Source organism: Neopelma chrysocephalum, unplaced genomic scaffold, assembly GCF_003984885.1.
Source record: "Neopelma chrysocephalum unplaced genomic scaffold, ASM398488v2 Primary Assembly neopelma1_80b, whole genome shotgun sequence".
Lineage (NCBI taxonomy): Eukaryota > Metazoa > Chordata > Aves > Passeriformes > Pipridae > Neopelma > Neopelma chrysocephalum.
The window spans coordinates 6,266,991-6,283,889 of NW_020897742.1; positions in this window are offsets into that span (position 1 = coordinate 6,266,991).

The window sequence follows — 16,899 nt, forward strand, 5'->3', positions numbered from 1 at the left end:
GTTTGGGCACACCTGCTGAGATGGTTCATTGCAGGAATTTTCCCAGATGTGACTATTAGACTGATTTGACAAGACAGCACAGTGTTTGGCTCCCTCTGCCCCAGTAGCTCTCCAGCACTATCCTGGTGGCTTTGTGACCTCACATATCCTCATGCTAAATGTCAGCAAAACACACTATCAGGATCATGTGAAAAAACCACTGCTGCAGTGGGCTGCCGCACTTTGCTCGTTTTCCTTCAGACAAGTGGAACTGGAAAAACACAGTAAAAATAATAATCATAGTTTTATGTACAATGTTTCCTTTGTGGGGTCCAGTGGGGAGCCAGGGCCAAGTATTAAGTGTAGATGCAGCCAGTCTGCTCTGGAGGGAGCAAAACAGGCATGAACCAGCCTGTTCCCCTTGGGCTCCCACACAAAGATCAGTCCTTGGTTCTCTTTTATTTAATAGTAGGGATGTATACAGAGAGTACTGAAAATCAGTTCTGTGTTCAAAAAACTCCTAACTTAATAGAAAAGTAAATAATTTTGCTTCTCAGAGAAAGCTGTATTTTCCAATGGTCTAAGCATAAATTGAAAGTCATCTCTTAGGACCATAACCTACCACCAGCTAGCATCTCCAGCAAAACAAATCATCATTAGTAGCTCAGAAAGTCATTAGGTAAGCCATAATAAAGTGTTATATTAAGAAAATGTATTTTCCTAATGTCTACCCCAAGAAGATATCTGTTAACAGCAAAAGAAGTACCTGCATTTCATTGTAGTAAATCAAATAAGGCAGGAAATTGTAACACTGATGATTTATATCTTTAGAATGAATGGGAATACAAAATACATACATACACAAATGTATCATGAGCTCAGTAATAGCATCAAAACTATATGCAGAGAGGTATATGCTGTTGTTTGGTACTAAAGGGAATATCCTACCAAAACTATCATTGGCAAAACTATACCTTCTGCAATGAAGTCTTAAGGGGCTTCTATGGAAACCACTGACTTCAACAAAGAAGTCTGGAACTGGAACTGTCTGGGGTTTAAATCTTTTTTTAAACACAATTTGAAGGAAAATGCAGGGTCTTTTTAAAGATTGTAAATCACCTTTCATTTTCTATTTCCCTTTTTCCTCTTATTTAGATAACAAATACTCGGAAAATTTTGTTTTTCCTAATTTTTACCCCAGAAAGCCTCAAATCACCAGTTCAAGAATTGCTCACAGAGCAGACCAAAAGTGCCCCAGAGCTATGATTCAGTAATCCCAGTCGCACTATGATTATTGTGTGCACCACTTCCAACTCTGATTTCATGATGAAACAAAACTCTGGTGCAGGCACAAACCGCAATTTCCAGGAATGTCTGTACAAGCAGCACGATGCAGTGATGAGCATTCAGGGCTCTAGAACAAGAAGGGTCACGGTCTTTTGGAAGCAAAGTCATATTTAGAAGTGTCCATGATTATTTCTTGCAGCTTGTTATAAAATGTTATCAATAGTCAAAATCCTGCCAGGAGTCAGGATATTTTTCAAAATAAGGTCGTATTGCTCCAGGGTTGTATTGGTTGTATTGCTGTGCTGCTGCATTTGACTGCTTCCTTTCCCTCCCACTTGAAACTTGATAAGATCACGGTGGGAAATGGAGCATAAGATGGACAAACAATGGTTCTTCTACTCAGTGAGAAATGCAAACAGGAATAGAGGAAATCCTACATTTCCTTACGAAGATAACTTTTCAAATAAGACTAAGCAAATGTGCAGGTCCTAGTCACAAGGGGAGCCTGACGTGAGCCAGGCATGAGCCCCTAAGTTTGTGTGTGTTGTAAACGGACATTTACACCTCTATATAAAAGGTGTCTAACCAGTGCCAAAGCAGAAATCCACATCCAGATCTAGTGTGCAAAGGACTTAATGCCAACAAGCATTAAACTGTGACGTGGTCATACAGGCTGCCCAGGAACCTCTCTGGCTGCTTCACTGCAGCATTGTTCCTTGGTGAGGGGCATGTGTTTGGGAAGTACCCTCTAGATTGCTAAATATGTCCCACATGTGCAAGAGGGACCCCTGCAGCCTCCAACAACAGAGTTACACTTCTGCCTGTGCCCCTCAAGCAATGCACAGTGTATGCACCGTGCCAGGGGATTTTTTTCAAGAATGGGGTAGGTTGCAGAGCTAGAAATCTGTGCAAATGCGACATCATCCCAAAACCCGCCCCATGGGCAAAATTTCCACATGGAGAAAGAGAGTATGTGCAGGAAAAGAGGAATGCGTCAGCAAGCCCACCCTAACCCATCTGGCCAAGGCATCATCAGGACAACTCGAGTTTTAAAATGAAGCACATGCTAAACAGTTTTGTTAGAAACCCTAAGCCGCTCACCATGTGAGCAGCAGCACAACTTTCCCAAAGCAAGTTGTCTGTAAAGTTGACTGGCTGTCTCTCTGCACAGGATACAGATTAGTTTTAATGTACACAGTTCAGGGATTTTTCACACTTACCACATCAGTCCATTTCAGAACCACATCAGAACCATTTCACTGGTTCTTCGCTTGTTAATATTACAATCATTCATTCTTCCTAAGAGGCACAGCCTCCTGGCCTGCTGAAAGACCAGTGAAAGGTGCATCTGATGTAGGCTGCCCTTGAGGGCTTTCTCCATTCTAGAAATATCCCAGGAATATGGTGGTGCTAGGGGGTACCAAGGGTTGTGCCTGAGTGGGATTCAACTGGCCAAATACAGACACTGTATCCTGCATTAAGCACTGTCAACTCCTTTTACAGTCAATGGAGAAAAACTCATTTAATCCTGTGCACACACTGAAGAGTTTTTGAATGAATCTGTCTGTAAAATCAGGATCAGCACACATAGAGAAATCCAAGTCTTCATTTAACTGCCTGTGCACAGATGTCTGGTGCAGTAGGACACAAGGATATGTGAACTGAGCACTTTAAGTTAGGTGAGACCAAGCTCATCTCATGCAACTTAGGGTTTAATACAGGATTTCAGCAAAACAGAAATGGAATTCCAACACCTTCATTCAAGTACCCACATGCACAACACACTTTTCTTTCACCTCAGGGAGAGTTACATGTTTCAGAGCCAGGTATTACTGTGCCAATTTTTTCTGACCAGACAAAATTCAGGCCAGCAAAAGCCTGCCCAGAAATCGGAAAGTAGATCTCTCTGTATCACATGATGAAAGTAGGAAGGCGAGGGGAACCCCAAATCTCCACACTGTCACCTGGAGAGCCCAGTGCTGCAAACACCTTTCCCACTCATCCTTCATAGCAGGATACACTCAGCAACAGCAAGCAGAAGCAGTTCTAGAGGAGGCAGCCAAACACACCCAAACTCTGTCAAGACAACTGTGCTGCCTGGTAGAAGCGGAGAGAGAGATAAGGGCAAGAAAAATTTAAAGATATGGCTTCAAAACCTCAACATCTACTCTGAAGGGGTTAAACCTGTTCTCTGTGTCTCTCTGACTTTTTAATAGTGATAAAATTGCCTCTTTTCCTCCTGCTTTTCCTATACACCACTACACAGTGGGATTCCAACATGCAGATGCAGCTTTATACATTTTGTCATGGTTGGCTGCATTTTTCAGAGCTCTTTCTTTTGTCTTCATTAAACTTGAATAAAAAGGGGTCTATTAAAAAATGCAACGGACTCATTTTTCAAAAGCAACTCTGGCCTTAAATTTTTCAACGTTGAAGCAATGTTTCTTTTATTTAGTTTAATCCCAACCGCAAAAGAAAGGAAGAAACCCAGTTGGAGAGTGACTGAGAACATAAATGCCTCAGGACCAAGCAGAACAGTCCAACACTACCTGCTCCATTTGCCACGCTGGGCTCTATATGGTTAGTGGTGGGAGGAAGACCTCTTCCTAACAGAGCCATCCAGAGGGTGTTCGGGCACTGGAACAGGCTCACCAGACAAGCAGTCACAGCATCAAGCCTGACAGAGTTCAGGAAGTGTTTGCACAATTCTCTCAGGCACATTCTGTGGTTCTAGGGGCTGTCCCATGCAGGGCCAGGAGTTGGACTTCGATGATCCTTGTGGGTCCCTTCCAACTCCAGATATTCTATGATTCTGTGATTCAGAACAAGAGACAAACTCTGGAGCTCCAGCACACCCTCTATAGAGTCCTTTCTTTCTCTGTCTGGTATTGGATGCCCAAGGTTAAATCCCTCAGTCAGCTGTATAAATATCCCCTGATATGCACTAAACTTTTTCACAGCTGTAATCAACTCTTTAAAGAGCACTTGGCCATATCTTCAGCAATTGGATCAGAGCAAACTGATATCTTCAAACCAGACATGACAGAGATTTTGGGTAAGGTTTGGTTTCACAACTAGACACCCGTTTTCAAGGTGACCTTGTGTCTCAGGCTTCTAACTCACTCAGGTTATTTTTCAAAGGTTAGCAAGCAATAAAAGCCTCATATTTTAAAAAGCTTAGTGCATGGGGTTAGACAGGAACTGTTGCAAACTGTCAGTGTTCTCCTCACATCAACAGGGCAGGCAATGACATTTGGCTTGGGCAGCAGCCAGGAGATGCACAAAAGCTCAGGATTTCTTGAAACTTTGAGACACTTGTACAGGTATCTGAAATGACAGCTTGGGTTTCTGGGGTAGATGTCCAAGGAGCACAAACAGACAGCATAGGGGACCCTGCCAGGAAATTACAATGTCTCTAAAGTTGAAAAGAGCATTGTCAATAAGCTTGGTGGATGCACTTGAACTCACTGCTTTAAAGAATAACCCTTTCCACCAGGTTCTGTTGCTGCAAACGAAAATATGACGAGAGTGTGAGCATAAGATGTCAAACTAGTCAACACAATGTTTTCAAACTCACAGTAACAGCGACCAGAGCAGCTGCTTTGTCTAATATTTTCCTTCAAGCAGAGAAGAACATAGCAGCATTCCTGTCTTGGCATATCATGTAACACCGCAAAAGTCTTCAAGAGTTTTTAAGCATTTTTTTGCTGTGAAGCATTCAAAGTAAAGGGATCAAAGATCAGGAAATATGTGACACCTGTTCATTCCTTATATCTGATGGAGTCTGGCAGTTGGTTTGTGTTGTCATTGGCTTCTGCTCATTTCCTGCTCCACCCCAGAAAAACAATTTTTTTGTGACTACTTAGGAGGAGGAATCAGTTCAGATGCTTCAGACCTAAACTCAGATCTGCAGCTGACCCTCCCTGAATTAAAGTGAATATCCCTCATTATTGGAAACATCAGCCAGTGCTCTAAAAACCATCTGTCATTTAAACCATGTTGTCTTTGTCCAAGCCTTTTTCATGTACTTTAATTTTCACGTCAGAATTGTGAATATCTTCAGTTAATCACAAATATCTTTAGTTAAGCTGACTTTTTAAGGCAGACAAATGGAGGCAGGAAAGCAAAACATCTTCCTCCAAACCCATAGGGATGCCTGGGCACACACTTATCCCACCTGTGACAGTGCGGAACAAGTGGAGGAAAACCAAGAGTTCCTCAGCGTGATTCAGCTCTCTCAAGATACAGACCACCTTGGGAAATGTCCATCTCTTTCCATCACCATACAGATAGCCATAACTGGGAGTTGTGCTTAACCAAGGGCCACTGTTAAGTGCTTAAAACTGGGATCACTGGAGAGCTGTGGCAGGTCTGAACACGGCCTGAAGTGCGTTTTGAAATGCCAAGTAATTTAGCTGGACTGTTCACTTTGCTTTCTGTGACCATTAAATTGGAAGACAATACTAAAATATTCGATTTCAAATGCCAGGGGTTTATTATTTTGAGGTTTTTATTCATCTCACAGGAATTTTAACTATCCCACAGAACTTGATGAGCCCAAGCAGGTACACTTGTTGCAGAACATGCCTCCTGGTCCCCTCACCAACTTATTTTTTGTGCATACAAAACTGCCCTTGCTAGTGATACTGAGCACAGAAGCTTCTGTTCTTCTTGTGGCATTTGGGAATACTTCCTTTCAGCTGCCTTGTGGAAGATGAATTATGTTGGAGTAATATTTGTAAAGTATTTTGTTAGACTCTGTCTGATGAAACACCATCGAACAATCTTTTTAAATCAAAGAGACCAGTGACAGACTTGGCCTGAGCAGCAAACTCACTATGGTATATGATGGGCTCCCACTGTGGGTTGCACACTGGAAATATGTTTCCAAAACCAGAAGGGGAAAAGAAAAAAGTAAAGAGGTTTTCTTACACATGAGCAATGGATGTTATAAAATTTCTCCCTGTTTGAAGGAAAATTAGAGCTTAGATCTTCCAACTGTCACTAATTCACTTGTAACAAAGCATGATCAATTATTGCTGTAAACAAAGCACATTCCAAAACAATTGAGGCTGAGGCAATAAAACCACCCGTTAGAACAGACACGTTGGACAGGATCCAGTCAGTATCATTTAGGTGAGTAATGTAGGCAAAGCTCCACTGCAATTTTGGGCATCTGGCCCGGGAGAGGAGGGGGAAGAAGGCAATTCAGGCAGCCTGATATGCCCCTTTGGATTCTTCTTCTGGAGCCAGTGTAGAAGGGTGAGAGCTGCTAAAGATTGGAGGAATAATGCAGGCAGCCCTGGACTGCTGTCTCTCTTGGCTGCACAGAACAGGGGGACATGGTCCTGCCACGCCACAGCCCAGGAGGCTGAGAGACCACCCAGAAGATGTCGCAGACAGGAGGTGGACAGCACACAGCCTCAGCAGGACTCAGGCCCATGTTACCTCCTCTGGGCTAGAGGAGGGCAGCTGGGGCCACCTTCCCTCACCGCAGGGGTGGTCTGTAAGGGCAGTTGACTAACCCCACACACTGCACATGGCCTGGGCATGTCCCACCATCAAACCCTTGCTGTGGTTCCCCTGGCACAGCCTCGGCTCGATGCAGTTAGCTCTTTCTCAGACAGCACCCAGGCATGGCTTGGGGATGGCATTGGCCATGGCAGGGTGCAGTCATCACAGTTTGGAGAGTAAGGGAATACAGCTGTATGAAAGCAAGTCATGCTATGCCAGTTACTTTGTCAACACAAAATAACTGTCTCTGGCCCATTGATTTGTTTTTTCAGATGCAGTCACAACCAAAGCAGGGTCTAGCAGTCAAACTCCCTCCTAGAAGAGTGCCTAACACCGAGGTTCAGGTGATGTGTTTTCTAGTCTGCTCCTCACCAAACTTGTGATAGTTGTCTGAATGGCTACAAAGTGGATGAATTTTGGCAAGAACAGTGTCAAGTGTAGTCACTCAGGATACTCCATGGCAACAGTCCAACACCACACATCATCTCTCCTTCCCTGAAGGACTAGTACGACGCAGCCCAAAGTCATGGACTAAATAAAGTCAATGGGTTTTTTAGAGGGATGACTAAGGGAATGCTATCTGTGTGCATGTATCAAAAGACAGGAAAAGTGATGGTGGTTACTTGGGATCTATTGAAAAGTGTGAAACCTGGGCATGACATAGATGGTATAGAATAAGGGGTAGATATTGTTCTGGTTTTGGCTAGGATAGAGTTAACATTATTACTAGTAGCTGATATAGTGCTGTGCTTTGGATTTAGGATGAGAATAATGTTGATTATTGTCAACACACTGATGTTTTAGTTATTGCTAAGCACTGTTTACACTAAGTCTAGGACCTTTCAGCTTCTCACACCACCCCACCAGCAAGTAGGATGGGATACACATGAAGCTGGCAGGAGATGCTGCTGGGACAGCTGACCCAAACTAGCCAAAGGGATATTCCATACCATATGGCTTCATGCTCAGCATATAAACTAGGGGGAAAGCTGGCTAGGAGCCACTGTTCAGGAGCTGTCTGGGCATCTGTTGGCCAGTGGTAAGCAATTGCATTGTACATTGTTTTGTATATTCTAATTCTTGTATCATTATTAGTATTATTGTTATTTTCCCTTCTGTTTCTGTTGTATTAAACTGTCTTTATCTCAGTCCATGAATTTTACTTTTTTTTTTCCCCCAATTCTCTCTCCCATTCCACTGCAGGGAGGGAAGCAGGGATGAATGAGCAGCTGTGTGGTGTTTAGCTGCCTGCTGGGTTACACCATGACACCAAGTAGTTTGGACAGTTTTAAAGTATTGGTGTAGGTATTATGTCACATAACTTCCCCAAAAGTGAAGTCCCTAGAGGAATGTCTCAAATGCTAGACTACAACATTAAAACCAGTAGCTGTCACAACCCCAAAGCCAAGTGCAGTCCAGCTGCACAATCTTGTCTATTTAGGCTTCTCTGGGGTGAGTTCAGGTAGCTCTTTGTACAACCCTGGACCTCAGAATCCTTTGAGTAAAAGTCAGACATTATTATTACATGCAGAGCTGCCACCTAAGTCTCTGATAATGACCAGCAAGAGGTGGCAATGTGAAGGTGTAAGAAATGTGAGAAGCATGCACTGTTCCCATCAGCAATCGCAATTTTGGAGAATACTTGGTGCTGAAAGTCTAGTCAATTCAGTATTTTCTGTTTAAAAACTCTTCCATATTTCTGGTTAACTTCCTCCGTAACTTTTCGTGTTCTACTATCTTTGTTTGAAATTGAGTGATTGGGACACACACAGCATCCTGCAGATTTAAAATGTAGAATGATGGTTTTGACTGTTGTCTTTTTCTTTCTTACTATATAAACCACAAACCTCAGCATATTAAAGAATGTCTGAATACAATTGAGCTCTCAAATGAGTTCAAACCAGGGTTCATTCTCTGAGAATTAACTGGAGACTGTTGGATGTGGGTACATTTTTACTGGGTCGCAATTTAGAGATCAGTTTTGAAAGCTTGACTCAAAATGATCAGTGTGATGAATGAAATACATCTTTGAGATGAATTTTTGAGAAGAAACTTTTATCAGGAATTCCTGCACATAATTGACCAAAAAGAAGCCATATCACTTTTGAGAAGATTAGTTTGTTTAAGGATCAGGATTTCAGGATTTACTCCATAGAAATAAAGTACTTATTTCACCGATCTCCTTCCTGAATGCATTTCAGCTTGCAGCTGCTGACTTCAAAGGCAAAAATAAACTTTGGATGTTTGCCTGAGCACTCCTGCAGGTCCAGGACATATGACACCCATCTCTGTTGTGGGTTGATGCTCAATTCCAGCCCAGCCTGAGGTCCAGCCTCTCCACTGTCCCTGCAAAACTGGCAAACTTTGCACAGTCCTGAGCTCTGTGGAGACGAGAGGTTGGAGGGCTCAAACTCAGTCAGTGAGGAGCTGGGGTTACAGAAGCAAAACATGCTATGGCTTTGCTGAACATTTCCTTTTTTGTTTCAGCATGGGCACTGTGCAGCCCATGCATGTGTATCCTCCACATGCGCTCACAGCATGGGCAGAAAGCACATGAGACACGGGATTCATTGCATCCAAACCTGGCAGTAGACACCTACTTCATCTACCAGTATGGCCACAGTGAGTAGAAACTCCTTGGGCTTCACACAAAGCTTTTTCAACTTAACAGAAAGCCTCTTTTGCATTTGAACAACTCATGCTTGTGACTGATGGCAAAACTGACAACCAAAGCCCAAACCATGATGCCCGTGGGGACCTGCTGCAGGGGGTGAGTCGCATCCACACCAGCTGGAGTCTGTTATCCACGGCACAGAAACCATCCCAGCTTCCTAAACAAGTGAGGTTCCATTTGCAGAGATGGCAGGTGGAGGGAGGGAAAGGAGGAATCCCTGTCCTCATCAACGGGCATACATGCTCAAATATCTTCTGAAACCTCTTAAGCACTAAGTATCCCAGCTGTCTTTTCTGGTGGTAGGCCTGCCTTTAGAAGCACAGTTTATTTCTTTTATAGTTAGGTGTTGCATAAATTCTGACTACATTGATCTAAATTTGCTTGCTTCTTGCTTTTGTGCAATATCCACCAGCTAGCTGCAGACACATATTTAGAATCATCTTTTAGCTTGTGCTCCTCAGCTCTGCCAAGTCCCAAATAGCATCAGTATTGTAGGTCCTGCTACAGCAGGTCAAAATTTTGCGTTGTTGTTTTTTTTGCTACCCAGACTATTTTTTAAAAATGACATTTGGAGAACAGGAAGTATCTGATTTGTGAAAGTCAAATTAAGCTAGGACCCACACCCTGGCTGTCAGTGTCCTTTTGAGGAAAAAAAAAAAGGATAAATCAACAGAACCTTTTAGTTTAGATGCCATTTGCTAAAATGCAACACTCACATTGTCTGCAAATAGCAACCAGCTGAAACTTGTTGGAAGATTAAGTTTCAATTACAGCTGACATTTCCAAAACACCGTGTGATAGAAAAGACATTCATATCCCCAAACCCAGACAGTCACCTCACATCTCCTGTTTCTGGTCATTGTCTGTTCAAAGGGTCATTGCTGGCAAAATCCACTGAAGAGATACAGTCACTGACATTTTTGTGCTCCAGCAATCACGGGAGTCATCAACACTGGAGTCAAAAAAGAAGAATAATCACACAGCACTTCCAGCACCTTGCAGGGTGCTCTAGTGTTCAGCACACATTTGAAGTTGGTGTGATTTCAAGGGTGATATTTGATTGTACAGGCAAGTGAGATATCTTTGCATATGTGGGGAGAGAAGAGAAACTGTTCATCAACCAATAGTAGCGGTTTCCGGAAGAAAGCTATGTCTCAGTGTTTGAGTGTTGTTTTTTCATCTCTCACAGACTTCCTATGAGCCTCAGGCAAGCTGTTTATGCCAAGTTTAACAGAGGACTACAGGAAAGCTTAGACAGGGATGGGTGGCTTTGGTTCTTGTCCTTCTGGGCTTCTCTGGGTTCACCCTACATGGGTATTGAGAGCACCCTCCCAGGTTAACTTCTTAGGTGTCTTTGAAGTTCCTTTCCAGAGAAATACCTGCAAGTTTCAGCTACTCCACACACAAAAAAAAAAAAAAAAAAAAAAAAGGAGTTGGGCTGTTCATCTAAAATGGAGAGATTGGGCTGGTAAACTAAGAGGTCAGCAAACCTCCAGTCACATCCTGGACTTGGACAGGCTATCTGAGCATCACCATGCCTGAATTCCCTTGCTGGAGAGAGTCTAGGGAGGAATACCTGGGTGGGTTTAATAGCTCATGCCTGTCACCACACACAGCTGAGCTGGCAAGGTGACAGCATATTTGAAAATGCTTACTACAGCTGCAGTATAGACAGACCCTTTAATTGTGCACTTGTGGCTGGGATTGTCTATTGATTATAGCCAATATAATCAATAGCCTCTTGCACAAGATGGTCTGTCTCTAAGGTTGCTAGATGCTACCAAAACGTCCATTTAAAATAAGTCTGATTATAAGAAAATGGTATCCCTGAAGGTGTATTTTGAGTATTTCTGATACATCTGCAAGCCCTTTGGGAAATGGGACCCTTCCAAGGAATGGAGTCCTTGAAATGTGGTCATACAAGTCATAAAAACACTTTATAAAACTGCCTATAGTGGAGCAGATTTGTGCTACACAGAATAGAACTAAAAATAAAGAAATAATCTAATAAAGAAAGGTACATGAGGAAGACTAGATGACAGGAATTTTCTTGTAATGTGCCCTCAGCTGGACTAAGCAGCTTCTAATTCCACTGATTTAAATGGTTTTGAGGGACAAGATGTAAGGATAGACAAAGGGCTATTTTTAATCTGACTTACTTGAAGATACACAGCACACATCTGTCTCATATCTGCAACAAAATGTTTATCTTCATCTTTGGGACAGGAGAATTATAAGATCAATTGAAATAAAAAATGTACATGTGTAATGCCCATCTCAACTTTGCTTTGAAAAATGATAAATATTCTAAAATTCCAAAGCACTACTCTAGTTTTAGCTAGACCATCTCTTTACAAGCAGAAATTTTACAAAACTGCCTGATACAAGAACAGCACTTGAACTCCCTCACTTTGGAAAGAGATCTTATTTGGGAGGAGGTCTTTTCACAGATCGAGTCTCTCTGACTTAGGGTTATTTTGTATGCTATTTGGACCATCACTAAAATGGACTGACCCCTGCACCCAACACAGCTACTTAGACTTCTCATATTTCAAACACCTGACAAAGCTTGGCATTATTGAAATGCATTTCCCAGCTATATAAGGTACCTCAAACCATCTTAAGATTTATGCATTGCATTAACCGTTGCACTGATGAGTATTTCCTGCCATTTTCTTTGCCTCCCTGATTTCCTGAGAGCATTTAGCACTAGCCAGATTACTTTGTACATAAATGTTGAGTGCTGATATGTACATAGCCAGGCTATTACCGCCAGCTTCTTGTTCCAAAAGAGAGACTGATCTGCACCCACAGCTGACAGCTCTCCCTCCGACACCACCTTTCTGATCACAGTACAGCATCTTTCATCCCAAGATGCTTTTAAAATAAGGCTTCTGACCCATACACCAACAGCATCATTGGGCAGCTCTGCACACTGTGAACAGCAAGACCCAGGGGCCCCTCTAATCTGCATCAAACATCAGGATGAAATACAGATGGGCCATGAATCAGCCTCTCATGAGTAGACTTCAATGGGAGGAAAATCAGATTGCATGGATGTGTTTCAGCCAACCGACTGATGGAAACGATTGAGAGATCAAGACCTCAGGGCTTGCCCTGACCTGGACTGGTTTATATTCTGCACACAGTTGCTGCTTCCCACGAACATTAGACACAGTGCAGCATGTCAGGAGCAGTATTAACGTGCATCCATGGAGCGTTATGCACCCACTCAGGAGGGAGAAGAAAACTGGTGGGGTAGATACTGGAGACGAGCTGAAAGCCCAAGCATATTTTTTATGCCTATGTATGACAGATAAAAATCAAAAGACAAAATCCACTCTTGTGTACATTTTATTCCCATGGAGGGTCTTGAAAAGCTAAAGTGGACCTCCTGGGACCTGATCTAGGCTTTGACGAGCTTCAGTTAGATCAGATGTGAGGTTTATGGTCACTAAACTACCTTGTTTAATTGAGCTGTTTCTTCTTCTGTAAAATCTCCAGAGTCCTTCCTTTAAAAATGTGTTTAAGAACACAATTCTTAAATGACTATAAACAAAAAATGCCTCATTATTGGCAAGGAAGCTGATTTACTGGAATAACTAAGATTAGTGGTAGCTTCGGCCTTTTCCTCTGATAATTTGAGTGCAAATACACAGAGCACTCTCTTGTTTTCCTTTAAAATAAATCATTAGCAAGTATTTGGAAACAAAATGGTACAGTCATTTCCTACCTTAGGCTGAGCTTATTTCTGATAGCCCAGTGCTTTCCATTAATACAATAATTCCTTTTACTGTAGAGCCATATGCAGCTTGTTGTAATACCATTAAGGAGCTCACTGAAGGACATGGTGGAGTGGTTGCCAAGGGATGAGAGACGCGATCTCAAATAAGGTCCCCAGTTTTTTCCAGTTGGGAGTCCAAGGAGTATATTTACCATACACAACAAAACAAATAAGTTTCAAACACAACCCACGGATAACTGAATAAATATTGAAAAAGCTACTGCTAGACACTGTATTCATATGATACAAATTACAGGAATCCGTTTCAACAGCTGAATGCCAAGCACTATATCTGTTCTTACAGTCATAATTTTAACTACTTTTTAAAAACATTTATTCCTTCTCTGCTTACAAAAGAGATAACTTTTAACATGAGCCTCCTGTATGTCCTAAAACCAGTTACATGCCTTTTGACCCATGAAACCAACATTTTTCCAAACTTTTCAAAAGTAAGTCATCATTAGTCTATACAGCACCTCAATTTATACATTTATGAGCTCTTCTAAACAATATCTCACACCTCTCTTTCCCCACTCTGTCTTAAATAATGAAAAATAGACAATTTATTTCAGAATCCAGTGCATTACCAGGAAAATAAATCTATGTTATTTCACAGGACCCTTTCATTAAAGACTGCAACCCTCTCTCCAGACATCAACATACATACCAAACAAATTATATCAGCTAAAATCCCTTATTGGTGTGCTCAGATTTACTAGTCTAGCCTCCGAACTGCAGAAAACAGAGTAATAAATCTTGTCAGGAAGAAGTTCATCCTTACTGTTTCCCCTTGCAGATCAGAAAAAACAGCATTGCAGGCTTATAAATTTGTCATTAGCCACGGTTACAGGCGAGCCATGTGAATTCTTCGCCCAGTGCTGTCTGCCCGCCTGAATGGGAAATGAGCAGGAGAGGCTGGTGATGGTACACGGCTTGCAAGCAAGTGGCATTGCTTTAATGAGTCTCTATCAGACATCTACAGTGTTACACAAATAAAAGAATCTCAGGTACCTCACATTTCTGCTTTGTGCATCCAGCAGAAGCTGTGAGGACCTATAGTTTATTGTCTGTCCATCTGTAGCACCAAGGAGTCCTGTTTACCAGACAGGAGGGTACTATTCCCCCCACCCCACAGTCCCCCACCTTGCACTTCATTAGAATATTTCTGAGTTAAATTCATTCCTGTTTCTCTGCCCGTAGTGCATAATGCTTCTATAATCCTCCTCCTCTGCAAGATGCAATGCCCCAGGACTGAACCTCAGAAAGTGAGTGAGACCACCAGCTCTCAAACACAGAAATATCTTTTAGGAGCGGAAGCCTTGTTTTCCACCATACTCTCTCCCAAACCTGGAGGTGCCCACCTCAGTAGCCAAAAAGGGGTTCAAAAGCCCAAACAGACCAGGGATGCTCCAAGGCTATATTCTTAGTGTGCCTGTCTCTAGACACTATGCAGCAACAAAAGGGGGGACATGATGGGTAGGAAAAATTATCCCAATAGGACATGCTGTTTAGGGAGAGCATGCAAGTCTAACCACTTTCTCTAATCCAATCTGAATGTCCTCTATTTGCTGATGGATCTGGTGAATGGTAGTTCTTTCTTCACTTTATCCATTGTCTTCATCACTCCCAGTGCTAACTCTTCTCCATCCTGCAAAGTGATCACTAAGCCCTACCCTCTCCTTTCCATTTGTTAAACATCTTTCCCATTTGTTATACAGTTTTCCCATTTGCCAACTTTCCCATTAGTTAACCAGCTTTCATCCATCACCAGTACTTTCCTCTAGTAAACAAGGAAGTTGTTTACTTCCTTCAGCAACATTTGGTGTTCATCTAAGTATCCACCCAACCAAACACATGGTATCCACTGGATCCCCTCTACTCATATGCTTCCTGACATCTTTCCAAAACTGTAGCATGATGATGGGGCAGGATTCCCTTCCCATGACAACTCCTTCTCAGGCGTTATGGAAACATGGCAACTTCTCAGCTCATGAATACTCAGAAAACTTATTCTTTTCTATTAAGTCCATCATTTTAGAGGGGATAGAAGTCAGGGTCACTAGTTCACCATCCCCTCTACAGTCTCTTGGCTTGTTGAGAATTACACTGGCAATTAACCAATTATCTGGCATAATGACAGTTTGTTAAAAGAGGTTACAAACCTTGGCCAGTGGTATCGAACTCATCTACTTAAGCTAATATTTCCCACATATTTCCTTCGCACTGATTTCACTCCTTTGACCCATGGGCCCTGAGGAATGCAACCAGTGTGGGAATGTCTTCAGCGCTTTCAGCAATGCATTCATAAAGTTTCAATGAGCTGGTCTGCTATGCCTTACTGTCCATGAAGTCCCATTTATCAGTCAGATCCCTTTTATATTTTTCTACTAATTCCTTAACTTTCTTTAGATATACCTAAGGAACTTTTTTACTCTTGGCTTGAGTGTCTTTAGTGAGGTGTTTTCCAAATGCTTTTTTGGCCCTCTTATTCTCCTGTTTACATTTGAGCTCGCATATTTTATGGTCTTTGCTATTACTCTTATTTAGAAAATAATTCTATTTTTCTTGGACACTCATCTTTTTCTTCTTTAGAGCCACCCTAACTTTTTATTTACCATATTGTACTTTAATGGACTGCTTTGTTTTCTTTTTGATTTGTGGCACACATTTCACCTAAGCTTCTAGCTTTTCGGATTGTTCGGGAGTTTTTTTGAGATTGTTCTGTGTGGGTTTTTTGACCCATTACTGCTGTTTAATGTTGTTCCCTGTTTCTGAACTTAGCATTTTTGTGCTGAATCAATTTGCCTCCTTTCTCTCACCACAGCATTAAAACTATTTGTATTGTGGTTGCTGCTATAACCATCTCTCGTACTTATGAATCCTGTACACCACTGAAGACCAAATCCAGGCTGATGGCTTTCCTTATGCATCCTAGAACTGGTTGTGATGTGAACCCATCACTCATCACCATTGCCTTATGCAGGCTGTCCACAGGTATCCCACATTAGCAGAAACATCAGAGTTCATTAACAGAAAAGGAAAAATGGAGAAAACACTCATTATTCCCTTATTTGGTTTTACTGATGCACTTCGTCAACTTTGTTGACTGTTAGATTACAGGACTATGCATCACAGTTTCATGAAAAACAAAATTAAAAAAAAAAAAAGGCAAATATTCTCAGCTACATCTCCAAAAATCTAAATACTGTCATCTGAGCATGCACCAGATGTGTTTACATCAGAATCCTGTGTCATTCAGCTGAATACATTGTTTACATCCAGAGCTGCCTTTTTCATAGTAAGTGTCCTTGAAAATTTTCTCATAATGTTTTCCACTGAAAATAATTAGTTGACTACATGTAAATTTCTGCTAAACAAGAGTCTAAGCCAGAAATTTCATGATGGGGGAAGAATGTTTTCCCAAACAGCTCTAATGTTTACTTCATCACAGGCAGAGCCATCATTTAAAATTTCTCCCCGAGGCATTGTAAATAATGTCACCAAGCACTGCTCCATTTTTTAGATCCAAAAATTCAAGTCACATAAATGGTAGAGGCAGTGGTCTTTGTGAATGCTAAGATTTGCTTCCCTATAAAACTTAGTTAATAGCAGGTTGTCCTGGTTAGAACGGCTGGGACCAATTCATCCCTGGATGGGTGTA